Raw genomic sequence first — 16314 nt, forward strand, 5'->3', positions numbered from 1 at the left:
AGGTGGGTCGAAGAAACACAGCAGTGTGGTAAAGTGTCATCCTGTGAGTCAATACAGAATCCATGAGCATCAGTCATTAGGGGCAATGGCATGAAGAAACACTTTAAAATATGACCTTAAGTACACAGGATTTATTTTAAAATTTAAATCTAAAGGGGAAAAAATGCAATAATAATTTTAAAAACAGGCTCTGTCTAGATAAGGTTACATATATATTAAATATAAGTACCTAGACACAGAAGAATATTGCACAGTTTGCTTTACATATTTATGATCTTTAAAGAAATCAAGCTAAATGGCATACATGACTGATGCAAATTCTTTGCCACCTCTCCATTTTTCATGAGGGCACAATCATGCTTCCCACAACTTACACGCAGTGACACCCCACAACATTTTCAGAAGATTCAAGAAGTTTCCTGCTCCCCACACGTTTCCCCAGAGTTAACACTTCTAATCTTAATCAATCCTTTGTAATATTTCTTTTCTGAATAAGTAAGAATAGATCCAAAGTGATTTTTTTTGGTCTTCCTCTAAGTCTTTGAAATCTGCACCTTGCCTGTGTTGGGGAACAACCATCACTTAAACCAGAAAATCTGACCTGATGCCAAAGAGAAAATTTCTAGAGAATGAAACTGACTGTCAAAACCATAAAAGAGGACAGTGATTGAGGGAACCATATGGTAAGGACTAAAAGTCTTTCTCTCCTTAAGTATAACCAAACACCCCAACTGCGTACCACACCCACTGAGGCGATCATTCTTCCCTATCATCAGGATACAAACTATTTATACAATGTATAACTGTTCTAACATGAAGAAAGTGACAAAGATCATCCCTCAAATGATGGAGAACTGTTATTTAAGTCATTTCCAGTAGGTTTAAATTCCTGATTTCATCTTCTGCAATGAGATGTGGAATATATGACATCAGAGTTATTTAGAAAGAAAAATGAAAAGCAACAGACTTTGAGATATTGACCACGAAACACAATATAAAATCTGGGGCAATGTTGTAGACCAACGCTTGACCTAGCCCAAAGTTCTGCTTTCAGTAGTGGGCATTAATAGGGCAGTTGTACAGAAAGATTTTTTTCCAGATGACTGCGTTAGGCTCCGGCAATTTCTTGGCCAGAGTCTCCCTGAGCAGGGGAGTGTTGTTTTCTGTGGACCAAACCTTTGGCATTCCACGTATGTATTTAAACTTGGAAAGTTTTTACTTTTACTATAATGGAAAAAAAATGACATATAAAGGATGAATAAATTTCTAAAATCATGTTTGAACAAGGTTGAGGCTTTCACATTTGGGAGGTGTTGGCGTCAACATAGCTGGCAGCTAAATTCAAAGCTAAATTTAAGAAGCATATATAATGTCCTAGTCTTACATGAATATTTATTTACAGGAGCAAAGCTGAGCTCTTCCAACTCTACAACCCCTGTCATCTTAGTGAGGGAATCCTGTCTGAATTTTCCTCTTCATTGTAAGTAAAAATCTCTCCCTACAGTGGAAAAGGACAAAATCTAATTGTTTTTGTAATACTGCCTTTTATTAATATTTTCTGTGTTTGAGAATAAGTAAGACCTAAATATCTACAATGACATTATTTAACCTTCTGCTAGCACCTCTTTTTAGAGCAGAGAATTCACTGTCACAGTTAACTTCCAGTAAGAAATGCAAGAACATTCATATACAAAAAGACAAACCCTTACTTTACAATCAGAACATTACAATTTTATTAGGAGACATTCAAGTAAAATAGATTTATGTAAATTAATTTTATATTATACTGGTAACTTGAAAATCTCCATAGAGCTTTGCAAAATACTAGATAAGATAAGAAAAGATTACCTGAACCACAGAGGGAAATCACATATTTTAAGAGACTTGGCTTTAAGCAACTAATTTAAAGTTAGATTTTATTAAATCTTGGGTTTTTTCAATCAATAAGTTTAACAAGGAGAAAAGTCCTATTCCATTTAATGACACTGTAAATGCAACAGAAACATAATAGGTCTACAGGTTGTAAAAAAAATTGTATTTCAAAGAATTCTTTCAATATCACCTGTGAAAAGGTTAGAATGAAACATTAAATTTTTTAACCAATTTAGAGGTATTCTTTTCCTCTAAATGTTCATAACACACTAACTCTAGTCTACCAGAAGAAACATCAGGTTTTGATGTGATTATGACTTGTTGATTAAGCTGTTTAAAGACAGTGAAAGCTCTGAAGGTTTTCTTGCAGTTAGAAGGTTTGTACTGCTCTTTTTCTCCTAAATGGATTCTCCAGTGTCTAACTGGAGATTAATCTCCTGCTGCCTCTTTTCTGTCTAACAGGGCACTCAGAATGTGTTCTTATATGTGTTCTTTTTTTCCTGGAGCTTGTAAGAACATAAGTATTTTTGAGACCTCTAGCCCCTGTCAAATTTAGTTGAAACATTTGTGTTTTGAAGTTATTAAGGAGGTGGGAGAGAAGTGGAGAGAAATCCACAAGTGCATAATGTGGCTGTAACACTTTACATCCACAGAAGATCAGTTGAAAACATGAAACAAATATATAGTATCACTGCCCACTTTTGGATTCATAGAATACATCAATAAAATCATATTTTATTGAGGCAAATACAACTCTGCAGATGGCTGACAACTCCCCTTATGGAAGAATTCAGATAATCTGGGGCTGGCACACCCAGCCCACTCACCCCCATCTTCCTGGGATCACACACAGCACGTCAGACATTTCTTGGCAGGGTATTTTGATAATCCTGAACAGACCAACCTTTTGGAGCACTTCCAGGCAAACGTGTTCTGAAATAGCCTCTTTCTAACCTGTTTCCAGAAATCACAAGAACATTGCAGATCCAACCAGGGAATTTGGCTCCATGTCTTTAAGCAACCAGGTTTTGGTTACCCTGAACAGCAGAACTGCCCTGAATGACTAGAGATATATAACACCAATATAATCCAGACAAATTTTTATTTTGGATTCATTACTTTCTAGTTAAAAGAACCAATACTTTCCTCTACCTGTAAACATTTAATATATTTTAGTACTGCATTTCAAAGTATTTGATGTAAAATATTTTGATGGTTTATTTTTAAAAAGTGATCTCATTAAATAGAATATAATGTTAGACATAAGATAATTAGTTTTCAGTTTGTCCTTATGGATTATCTAGACAGGTGTAATTAGGGATTTCAGATTATCACTTTATTCTATTATATACTTTGCACTATGTCTTTCTTTTGACATGAACACTCCATTGTGAAAAAACTTTCTGGCTATCTATTAATTCATCTCCTTACTTTCAGGATGTTTAGGCAAGCTAAAATAGAGGCTTCAGAAATAATTTTGTGCCTAGTCCTCATACAAGGTATGATTTCGGAGTGTAAAGTTAGTAGCATCTACAAAAGTGCCAGTACGTAGTAACAAATTGTTATGATTGATGGAAAATAATGTTAAAACAACAATAACACTCCAAAGTTTTGATTCAACCAAACAAGCATGCAAAAATTACAAAGAATCTGCATAAGTGAAATTAGAAATAGAAGCTGTTCCTTTTCCTGTTTCAAGTTTTCTTCCATTCTGTCTGTATTTCTAATATAAAAATCAAGTGATATAATATGCAATTTCTCTTTTCTATGCAGGTCCATCTTTTATTTACCATGCATTATAGTAGGCAAATCATCATTTATTTTCTCACTGAACTATCATCCATAAGAATAATTTAAAACCAGCTAATAAACATTATGGTTTGTTAGAACTGCTACTGATTAAATCTTAAGAGTCTAAAACATACAAATATAAACAGAACGCAATTAGAGCTATTTAAAGAATCCATTTTTAACTTAGATTAACCATACTTTCCATTTGCTAGGGATAAACACTCATAAATGAAACCCATTGCTGAACAAGAAGCAATTACTTCTGTTTAAAATATTAATACATATTGCCTTTTAAAAAGTCGAGGAAAATCATTTATATACTGTACAATACAAACTCAATTCATACTGAGAATGAAAATGGGATGGCATTCTGAATCCTAAGTGAGTTGCAACCATTTTTGAGGTACAGTTTGTTCATGTCCATTTATAAGCCCATTAAACTCTGTTCTTCAGTTAGTGTTCTCAAAATAATAATGATAAAATACATATACATGGGTATTGTATTTTTAAGCTAATTAACCTGCCCAAATTTGTCAACTAGCTCTTTTGTAACGGCCCTTATTAATATCTGAGGCATGCTAGTAATGCAAACTAATTATTGATGTGCAGCATGCTAATTCTAGATCAGGTAGACTATCAAATTTAGTCCTGACTGCTGGTCTAGAAGTGTACACATACATGCATATACATATATATGCACATAAATATGCACCAGGACTAACAGGTACATGTTAGATACTAGTAACTACTTGATTATGAGATACTTCTAAGTTCTAAAGACAGCTGAATTCAGGAAGATTATTTCTACTTCGATGCTAAGATTTTCTTCTGCTTAGACTGTTACTGGGTTTTCTCAAAGCATGGTTTTATAAATTGCATTTATAGGTGTAATTTTGAGCTGTATCATACACTCTTATTTCTGCTCATTGATGCACTAAAGAAGTATTAAATGTTTTCCTTTCTCTACAGTCATACAAGATTCCTTCACCAGAAAGGGCAAAACCATGGCTCTGACAGTGCCACAAACCAGTCCTTTATAATCAGCTGGGGGTGTGCCAGAACTGGGGCCTTCCCTCTTCAGCCTCAGCACAATAAAGACTGTACATGCAGAGAGATTAGGGCAAGATTATTCATATTTTAAACCAGATCTTTTGTTTATTCCTCTGATAAACTGCCACCTCGTTCACTACAATTTACCTGGTTATGTAGTTCTGAACTACACTCAAGTGTATAGAAATCAAGCATGAGAATTTATAGAATCAAATATTCATTTAGGTTGTAAAAGGCCTTTAAGATCATTTGATCAAACACCAGTAAACCCCAGAATTTAGTGCCACACTCAGTCATTTCTTGAACACCTCCAGAGATATTGACTCCATCACCTCCCTTGGCAGCCCATTTCAATTATTAACCACCAATTCAGTGAAGCAATTATTCCCAAAGTTCAGTCCCAACCTCTGGCACAGCTTGAGCTCTTTTCCTTACATTCTGTCACTAGTTGCCCGGGTGAAGAGCCTGAACCCCACCTTGCTACCTCCACATCCTTTCCCTCATCCAATAAATGGGCCACCTGGTCATAAAGGGACATCAGGTCGGTCTAGCAGGACCCGCCTTCCCTAAACCCACGCTGGCTAGCCTTGCCTGATCCCCTGGATGCCCTGTACATGCCATGGGATTGCACTCTTACCTGTTCCATAGCCTTCCCTGGCACTGGAGTTGGGCTGACAGGCTTGCAGTTCCCTGGATGCTCCTTACAACCCCTCCTGTAGCTGGGCACCACATGGTCCAACCTCTGTCATTCAGTTAACCAGGACTAAGGACAAATGCTGGAGAGTGTTTTGGAGAGCTCTTCCACCAGCTCAGTAGTGAATCCCATCTGGCCCCATAGCTTTGCGAGTGTCTAAGTTACAGCAGGTGTGTAAGCCCTGCCTCCTGCATTGCAAGGGGTCTGCTCTGCTCCCTGTCCCCTGACCAGCTCAGGGAACTGACTGCCCTGGTCTCTCTGTTAAAGACTCAGGCAAAGAGGGCCCGAACTACCTTAACCTCTTTTCTCACCCTTGTCGACAGTGTTCTCCTCGGTGTCTGATAAGGGCCTCCTACTTTACTAATGCTTTAACACTTTCCAGTCCCTCACTCTATGAAGCCACAATTATAACAGATATTAAAAGTTTAACAAACTACGTTTCTATTCTCTTTGAAGTGGTATTTTTATGTTTATATTTAAGTGTATGTTAAAAGGCAATTAGCAATTGAGCAAAGTGAATAATTAATTATGTGCAATTAGAGTGGAACTGTAGACAAATAGCACCGCATTACTGGAAAATTTTAAAAATGTGATAAATTATGGCAATTATACACAAAATAATAATGATTTTCAATCAAACAATATAAATGAGAATGTGTTCTGTATTCACAACAATAAAAATTCAATCTGTTTGCCTGTGTTTAAATTGGCAGCAATTCCTATACACCCAAATCATTATTATGACTTTTCTGATAAAACACATTTCTTTTCAGCACTACTTAGTATTAAATATCTTTGCATCCCCAGAAACATTTCCCTCTAGAAATGCTCAAAGGGCCTTGAGGATTGTCCTCAGTTCAGTCTTCTAAGACATTTCAGGACACAAAATCCCTCACCTGACTGCCTTGTGTTTCTGCAGTGTCTCGTGTAGTGTGATGGACTGCTGAGAGGAGCCTAGAGCTGAAAGGAGCCTTCGGACTCTCCAGTTGGTGCCCTCCTGTAACAGAGCAAGTCTCCTCTCATTACTTATTAACTTTACATAGCAAGCTCTCTGCTGCAAAATTTGAGGAAATATTCCCTGCAGTTGTCTCTCTACACTGTCAGTAACCTTGAGGAAAAACGTATGATTGAGTTACAGAGTCACAGGAGTACAAAGTTTTTGCAGGTATTGGAGCAATCCTGTCTATAAAACCCCAGAAGTTATGTGAATTTTGGATAGGGAAAGGTGACCTGGAATTTAAAAGTACAAGCAAGCACCTATGATTTCAGAAGAATCTCCGTTCTTGGCCTGTTGTCTCTGCATGGTTAGGCGTAGAATGGCCTTGGGACAGCCTATGCTCCAAAGGACGAGTGCACTCTTCAGATTTTTTGGTCTTCAATATTGTTCATTAATTCTTATCTACAAAGTTGTCTCCCAGCCTAACAGAAGTCTGACCAGCAAGACAGCCATGGGCACACTGACCTCCCACTGGATGGTCATCTATTTTATACTAAAAACTATGTATAAGATATTTACCTTTACTTTCCAATACCTTTTACCCTTATTAACAAGTGCAAATTTAATGTGAACCAATCCCAAAGTGCCAACATCACCACCAAAGATGGATGACAAAAAGGAGAAGGACAAGACATGCCCTAATTCCTCCATCTTGTCTCCTACACACCCCCCTGTACCAAAATCCTAAAACTTGTATTTTCACCCTGTGAATAATCAATTCCTTCACCACTTATCCCCAAGTGATCCTCTTGTCCTCATACAGGTGGCACATCCTGTGCAGGGTCAAAATCCAACCACCAAGCACTTCTGGCAACATTCCAGGATTTCTGAGCCCCCCCCCCAAGGGTTATCTCTGCAACTCTGGACATCAGAAATGATGTGCTGAGTCCCCACAGAAGAACAATGCAAGGAAGCTCGCACACACATTCCAGGAGGCAATAACACCTACAAAGGGCTTGGGACCAAGGGCTGTGACCAGGTAAGAAGCAACTTGTGCCTGCGGGGGCCATGGGAGGGATCCAGGCGCTGGAGCACCAGAGGGATCCCAGCTGTGGGTCTCGTCCTTCTCCCCTTGCTTGCTGGCAAAAATCCCTGGACTTTACCAGCCAGAGGGGTGTCCGTAGCCATGCCACAGCCGAGTGGTCCCATTTTGTTTCCCGAGGTGCGACTGCGGGGCAGCGGTGCCAGCCGGGGCCGGGGGCACAGGGAGCGGAGGGGCCGCCTCAGGGCAGCGCAGCCCCGGGGCCGGCCGCGATTGCCCTCGGGCCCCGGCCTGGATTTGCCCTCGGGGCCCCGGCCGGGATTTACCCTCGAGGCTCCGCCGGGTTTGCCCTCGGGCCCCGCCGCTGCCCCGCGAGGGTGCTCGGCCGCGGCTCTGCCTCGCAGGGAAAACAAACCGCTCCCTGCTCCAACAACGCGCTCGTTGCACTGCAGCCGCTTTGAGCACCGCTCGCGTCCTGGGCGATCGTTCGAAACAAGTTTAAATTATATTAAAACCAGTTCCGGGCAGTACTACAACTGCCCAGTATTATATATCAGCATTATAGAAAAAACCTATATATTTAAAGGGAACTATGCAATATGAATATGAGCACTCACTCCAAAAATTTTACTATTAAAGTCATTTTAAGAACATGTACATAAAACATAATAATTTTCTACATATTCATAGATCTTACCTTACTCTGATTTTAATTTCCTGCACTGTATAAAGATTATATGAACCATTCTTTAGATAATTTCTAAAATGAATATCTAATAGTCATTATATTATTTCAGCTACATGACACCTATGAAGCTAGAAAGCTGGAAAAGCTATATACTAGAATATCTTTTTAAAACTAAATGTAAGACTTCTAAGTAAAATATTTGCTGTTAACACAATACACACAGGACAGACATGGTTCAAGCTCCAGTCTAATTTTTTCCATTAAGTAAACAAGAAATATACAAATGTGTGAATATGCTCAAATATACCCCCCCTTATTTTTTTTTTAATCTTCTATTTTCTTTATGGTGAGATTAAATTTTTTTTACCTACAAAAATGACTAAACAAATTACGGGAAATCAGATTTTTTTTTTTTATTGTACTGCCTTTATACTTGTCTTGTAGTGTCCACAAGGCAACTTCTGGACTTCTTGGCTGCTCTTTACCAGTTTGATCATAAGCTAGACTTTTCAAAATAGGACACTACAAATTGTCTCATGAACTCAGACACCAAGAAAGAAGAGACACTATCCATGCCCTCTCAAGATGTACCATGATTGTATCACACATAGAATCCAGAGAGGAGAAATATTTTTGGGGAATCCTTAATCCATTGTCATGCTTTAAGGTTCAGTCTCACTTATAAGGTTGTTCCTAGAATATCTTTCTGTATGTCCAGAGAAAATGGGACATTATGGACTAATAAAACCTTAATACAAAGCAATCAAAATTCAATTCTTCTGTAGGAAACTGGTGTGCAAGTCGTGGAATTACTTCACCGAATGAAAGATGCAGTTACATCTGCACTTTTAGTTTACCTACTGGGTTAAATTTTTCAAGATAAATTCTTAAGTCAAGAATTCTATATTTCTAACTTACCTCTTGAATTTGAATATTCTGATGTAGTCTCAGATTTATTCTATTATTATTTATTCTATTATTATGTAATAATAGAGGAAATTATGAGAAATTATGTAATTTTATTGTTATTTCTTGCATTATCCATTATTCCTTAAGTAGTATTTCTCTGTTTTTGTATGCCAACTTTGCCCCCTTATAAAAAGAAGTCTCACCTTTGCCCCACTTCGTTCATAAATATTTTTTGTTGCTCTTAAAGCTACATGAGATTTTCACTTTTAGGGCATTCCCTCAAAACATACTCTTACTTTCCTTTCCTTATGAAATCAGCCTCATAGGAAAACTATTTTTATCTTGTTAGAGAAACCAACAGACAGTAATGTGTTATTTGTATCTAGGCTATTTAAATGCTGCTTTTTCTTGGATTTTGTGCTGTGCTTGTTGGTGGCAGCACTTCCTTTCTTTAATTTGAGGCTTTTCCTCATTTTATTTCACCACTCCTTTGCTGCATCACAGACTTCCACTTTCTATCCTCTTCATATCAAGTTTTTCATTTTCCACTCTGCATTTCTTTCTCAGTAACTTGCTTTGTATTTTTTTTTTTCTGGCAAAATCTGCATACCTCAGTTATTTGCAGCACAGGCTAGCTCAGATACCAGATATTTAAAAAGCAAAAATATTATAGTTCTTTTAAGATAGCACTCCCTTTCTGTGTTAGATGCCCATTCTATTTATCAGAAAATACCTAATTCTAATGTTCCACTGCACTAAATCATCTCTATATATCTTTTCAAAAGTATTTGAATCAGCAAATTTACATTGTGCAGATTTCTATACATCTGTCTAAAGCAGAAAAATTTATTCATCTTTCACTTTTAACCATAGCACCAATTGCATCTCTCAGGCTTCCTTTTGGAGCCCAGTTGCAGCCTGGCAGCTGTTCCACATCCATCAGGCTTCCACAGCCTGAGAACAGGCTTTATGTTTCATCATTTCAGCCAGGAGGCCCAAACAAAAAAATCTCTTTTTATATAACCTGGAAAATATCACAAGAGGAAAGCTCAGCTACATCACTGGAGGTCAGCCAGGGAAAATAGAAAAAACCCAGTGGGTATCTATTTATGTTTACCTCTTCATGAGGATCAGGGCTTCCATTCACCCCACATTAAGTACATTTATTGTCACAAGGTACAATCTCCACTGACATAGGCTATTTTTTCCTGACATCTGTGAACTCTGATGAAAAGTTCTAACATCTGAAAAGCTGTTTTTGTAAACCTAACAGTACTAAACAGAACAATTTTATTCGACTGCTGTTTTTAAGAAACTTATTTGTACTGCAGGAGATTAATTTCACCCACTTGGCATTGGACAGACACAGATGCTGGGATGAAAGCTTAAGGCAATGCCTTGCTCCACCTCACAGAACAGGGATCCTCCACATTAGTTAGGGCCAACACAAAATAGTGAGAAGGATCCTGGCTGCTCCTCCTCCACCAGTGTCAGAAAAAGTGTCCATAGAGGAAAGTGTAAACCATGGTCCAAATGGGACCTTTGGATTCCATGTATGGCAGAGCAGCACCATTGACAGCCATCAAAGTTGTGTGAGATATAAAAAATAATGCTATGTATATATAGGACACTTACATTCTTTCATTCTTTTGTATTTTTGTTATTAACTTCCATAAAACTGTACCATTACCAGTCCTGCAATTGTTACTTTCCTCCTAGTTATCACTGCAGCTGGTTGCAAATATTATTTTACTCTTATAATGTTATTTTTCTATTTTAACTGGAAAACAGCCTTGAAAGCACAAGCACTATTCATAATGCAATGTTGAGATTATTAAAGCTAGAGATACACAAACACAGTAAAATATGAAAAAAACATATTTGCATTAATTTGTGGGCTTCTGTTCTGTAAAAATAAACTTTGGAAGTCTCTTATAAACCTCTTGTGTATTCTCAGAAACATCCTTAACTCATTATAAGCTGAACTGTCACTTTTATTATTCTATGTATTAGACCTTGCTTAAAATTAAAAACATTAATCAGAAAACTGCTGTCCTAACCAAAGAAAATATTGCCCAGTCTAAAATTCAAATATTAAATTATTTAATTTAGTCTGGGGTGTTCACAAGACCTGGATGCAGTGTGCAGCGCCTGTGTCATGAATGCACGTGTAGATGTATCATTATACTGGAAATTGCAGAATTCTAAAATTGAAATTATGCCAAATCTGTGGCACATACTATTAAAAATATCTTTGCAACCTCCATGAATGGAGAACATTTCTGGCCAAAATCCAGAAGCTGTGGGATAAATCTGGGCACGTGGGTACAGAAATCTATTCACATACAAAGGACTCCAGGGGCAGGGGCTTCACTCACTTATATAAATAATGCAAAATTATTTTTCTTTGAGAAGGCAAAAAGTCCTTATGGGGACAATGTTGGTTACAAGACAGTTACAAGACATAATAAAAATTGTTAATTAAATAAAAACAATGGCATTTCCTTGGGGTTACTGCCTGGCTTCTGTGGATATCTGTGAGACAGATAACCCCATTCACACAGTAATCAGTGACGCATAACTTCAGACATGAATATTCCTCGCTGAATATAAAAGGATGTCAACAAAGTCACACTTCTGTAGACTTTCTAAAACCTGTTATAGTTTCAATGAAACCTTCCACTGATCTAAATTGAATGGCCCTACAGGAAGGGATTCTCAGTTTCTCAGCTTATTCATCTTCAGGCAACTGATAGGATTTGGATGCAGAGTTATTTTCACCTCTTCACTTTGAATATGGAATAGATAGGCACAGTGTCCTCCTGTCAGCCTTTATCCAGACAGTAACAGAATTTAAGGCTAACTATGTCCCTTTTAAAATTTGATGGTTTTTTTCTTTTGCAAAAAGGTGTTACTGATTTCACACTGATATGTGCATCTGTGCCTTTTAATTGTTAGTAACAAAAAAAAAAAAGAAGCAAAAAATTGTTAGCAAAAAAAAAAAAAAAAGGTAGTCATATCTATCTTAAAAACCTCTTGCCTTCCTGGAAAGAACTGCATACAGAGATAGTGAAATCAGTCAATAGTTATGCCTGGGATGAAAAAATCAGGCTTTTTTCCTGAAATACTTTAGAAGACATTGTTTAATTTATTCAAATCTACTTTTATATGTATTCTACTTGTTAAATAGATAAAGAGAGCAAATTGAACAATTATAACAATGATATTTTATGTGCGTTTGTTTATTCCACCCCCCCCCCCACTTTTCTATCTGTCCATAAAATAAAATACTGTTTGAAACTTCAAGCACATAAGGAAATCATCTGAAGTCTAGAACACAGCGTAACAGAGTGGGGAGTACAGCCATGATCACTGAGAGATATAAGGGATATAGAAAGAGTGGAGACAGGCAAAAGGGTCTTATAAAATTTGCATAAGGAGTCCAATTACTCTTTTAAGCTTTTGATGTTCAAGCACATGTCATTAAACACTTTATGTTGCTGTCCAGACTGCTCCTACACAAGTAACTTGAAAGAAATATTCCTATTTTGCAGGAAATAGTTTCTTTCTTTTTTGTAACTTCTCTAACTATATTTTTTCAACCATTTTACAGTTACCATGAAGAACACCAAAGCCACAGCTTTGATAATGTTTAATTTATGCACACATACTATCTTTCTGTATAAGAAATATAATTTCAGACCTGTTCTCACAGCTATACTTTTTTTTTCTGTAGTATTACATATAAAAATAAAACACAGTCTCTCTGTACAATGCTGTTTATATATATAACACTGTAAGGTAGTATATAAACATATATGTATAGTATGTTTTATAGGAAAGCATAATCTAGTGTCTTCTGGAAGCCAATACAAAATACTTTTTTGTGGAATTAGATTATTTACCAATTCAATCTCTTCTAGTATTTACTGCTTTGTAACTTGTTATTTTGGTTTTGTAAGATAAACGCATTACAGGTATCTATCAAATAGTTCAAGACTTCAGCTTCATGGCATTTCAGAACAGAAGTGCTACTTCTAAAGAACTAGAGTGGGGGCATCAAATACAGGCCCTTTACAATAAATTGCACTCTTAGGTGACCCTGCCTTACACTTCTAAAATATGTTTCTTGTGAACATGTGAAGGCTTTGGCAATTACAGTTTTATTATATTGAAATTCTTACACAATGCATCAAGATGGTGTTAAGATCTGATTATTACGATTATCAGAGAGATGCTTCTTCTTGAATTAAGATGCAGATGAGATCATATGCTGAAGTCAACATAATGGATTTTATTTAGCAGTAAATGTGAGGTAGAGAGAGAGATAGAAGGAAATAGGAAAAAGAGTGAAGGGAAGAGAGAGTGAGAAGGAGACAGATTATAGGACCAATAGCCAAAATACCAACAGCCAGCACATCCCAATACAAATCAAGCATAGCTTTCGCTGGAACCACCATCCAAACCACTAGAAGAGGCAGGTCCACATTTGTGTCTCTTACTACCAATTCCTCAAATATAATGCACTCTAACTCATTCCTCTATAGTAGATTCCTGAATTGTTTTTGTAAGAAACATGGAAGATTCTATGAATGTAGGTTCTGTTGCAGACATCCTAGGAGTCACATTCTTACCAAATTTTGCATAGATACTTGTGTTGGTTACTCCTGTCTCAGTTGTCAGATCTTAGAAGAGGCCATAGATGTAATTTTACATAAATATCAGTTCATGTGTGTACTCCCTCCCTCCCTAGGACACTAAAGTATATACAAACAGAAAGACAGTGGGATTCAATGATTAACATAAAAATGATGAAAGTTCTGAAAAGGATGTATAGCAGAAGGAGATACAATTTCTAAAGCTGTGTTCTTGAGCTTAAGGCAAATCAGTTCTATACCTTGCCTACGAAGATGGGCTGAGTATCAGAGAATAATACCATGACAACTCTGGATCTGCCCTTTGAAGAGGACTACAGGTACCCTACAGTTAGAGTGATGAATAATTGTATTTAAAGTGAATATATGAGGAACATGAGAATGAGGTCAAAAACAGGCATCAGGACCATAATGGCTTCACAACAAAACATTGATAGGCTTGTCATTAGGAAAAGGTAAGATATATGAATCCCAAGTATAGAGTGAGAAAACTGTCCTGTGAAAAACCCAATATAATTGGTGGTAAAGAAGACTTGCCTTGGTCCCCAGAGAAAGGGGGGATGGGGATGGAGGTGGGGTGGAGGGTGTTGAGCCCATTTTACTTACAGAGAAATCTTTGGGGAAATGTTAAATAGGTAATTTTTTTTTAAACTGTCTGGATAAAAAGCTATCAGAGTATTTAAAACTGAATGTAAAAAAAAAAAAATCCCCTAAAAATTATCCACATCTTTATTTAGCTCTTACATCTGAAACTCTGCTTTTACTTTTTTGTAATATTATCTTGTACATTTAAACTGATCACCTCCCATAGAATATAGGCAAAAGTGTCTAGACCATAAAATAAACCACATTGAAAAAAGTAAAGAAGACAAAGTAAATTGCTTAAGTACATGCACGCTATATATATGGTTATATACATATGTATATATATCTGTTGTCTTTCAGGGAAGGGGTAGGAAGAGTAAATGCACCATCTATTTGTGACTGAAAATACTAACATGTGTTATTGGAAATGAGAGGGGAGAAGAATTTCCAGCCTTCTAGCTTCATGTCACTGATGTGAGGGAGATAACTTGGTAAAATGTTTTACCACATTCTTGATAAAGCCTACCATTCATGAAAAGTCAAATTCACTGGTGCAGCTACAGAGTAAAGAGATAACCTTAAAAGAAGAATTAAAAAAGATCTACTTCCAAACAGTCATTGTCTTTGTGAATATTGTAAACTCTCGGTCTTTTTCTCACACTTCCTGACAGAAATAGGATAACATTACTCTTCAAATAGTTCTTATTTGTCTGTTACACCTATTGATGGGTTTGTCTCCTGTCATTCAATAATGGAGGGCTTTTCTAGTGAAATCAGCCATGTCAGGCCTGTAAATGAGAGCATGATTATAGGGAATCTATGCAACACAACAAGGAATGCTCTGGTGTTAAAAGGGGTTTTTAGAACTTTGCAAAATTGTCTCTCTAAGCTACACTTGGAATGAATGGAATTGATTTTTATTTTCCTTCTGACTTCTAATAAATGTGCTTAGTGTAAGATATTTTGTAGCACTGAGAATTTTCTGTAAATGAAATATAAATTTAATTATCTGTGTATATACATATGGTACAGCTGTGTCCCAACATAATTAGCATTTTATTCCAGCTGACTTGATTACCTATGATAATCTCAGAATATAAACCTATACATATGCAACAGTACACAAGGAATAGAAAGCAAGCCTTTATTAAAAAAATTATTCTAAAACAGCTGAGCAGATTCAAAATATGTATTCAGAATTAAAGAATTTCTACATTCCAGTATACTATATACTCTTTCAAAGATTCTGCCGAATCAAACTGGCCTCTATCTGCAACAAGAACTCTACAGTTTTCTGCAAAGAGTTTGGTTGCACAATTTCCAGTTCTGCAAGGAGAGCCTCTGTGAGCATAATCCTCTTATCTGTTCTTTGCTGCACTTAAACTTAATTTACTTTAACCCAATTAATTTATTTCATGCCAGCTAACTTGGTACCAAGAATTGGCTTCTAGATTTACTGTGAAGTGAGTGGAAGAGTACCAGAAACTGGAATTTCTTGCATAAGAAGGAGGAAAAAAATATAGCGGCCATTTCAGTCAGCTTGCAGCCTGTAGTTAAAAGAAGAAAAAGAGATTGACTGATTTTTCTGCAGGAACCTTTCCCTCTTGGAGGCTATGTCCCTGCAACCAGCAAGGGTGACAAACTACCACTGAGTGAGGAAGTCAGCAACATCTGGGGACTGGAAGGAGCTCCTTAGCAAATCTTGTTTGCTGTATTTTTGATGGGCTTATCACCTGCCAGTTGGTAATGTGTAACTCTTGCTCATTTATCACCTCTGTGATAATACAAGACTTTGTCCCTGAAAGACTGGAATCTGTTCAGGACTCTCATCTCAAAGTGAGGGCAGAATTATGTCTGAGAGCCAGATTATAAACCTAGGTGAGTGGGAAGTATATTAGAGTGATGTTTACATTTTTGGAGGCAAAGAATGAATGACTGGACAACAAAAAGAAGTCAGGCTTTTGGAAATTTCAGGGTGACAGAAAAATAGGGCAGAAAAATGCAGAACTTGCCAAAGTTAAATGAATGGAAGAGCAAGGTTTGTGAATCTCTGACAGTAAAACAGATTGGGGCAAATAATGAGAAGGGGGA

General features: G+C 36.9%; 1 protein-coding gene across 31 annotated transcripts in view; it reads right to left on the reverse strand.

The window, feature by feature from the left end:
- The window catches only part of TENM3 (teneurin transmembrane protein 3), a 1296489-nt gene that overhangs the window by 502706 nt on the left and 777469 nt on the right, over positions 1 to 16314 (reverse strand). The window contains exon 1 of one of the 31 annotated variants that reach the window (XM_064710599.1): positions 6304 to 6338. The exons of 29 other annotated variants lie outside the window; for them this stretch is intronic. The gene's annotated coding sequence lies outside the window, so the exon portion shown is untranslated. Of the gene's footprint in view, positions 1 to 6303; positions 6339 to 16314 lie in introns of those variants that run through there. One more of the 31 variants, XM_064710595.1, reaches the window with a different exon arrangement.

Source organism: Zonotrichia leucophrys, chromosome 4 (assembly GCF_028769735.1).
Source record: "Zonotrichia leucophrys gambelii isolate GWCS_2022_RI chromosome 4, RI_Zleu_2.0, whole genome shotgun sequence".
Taxonomy (NCBI): domain Eukaryota; kingdom Metazoa; phylum Chordata; class Aves; order Passeriformes; family Passerellidae; genus Zonotrichia; species Zonotrichia leucophrys.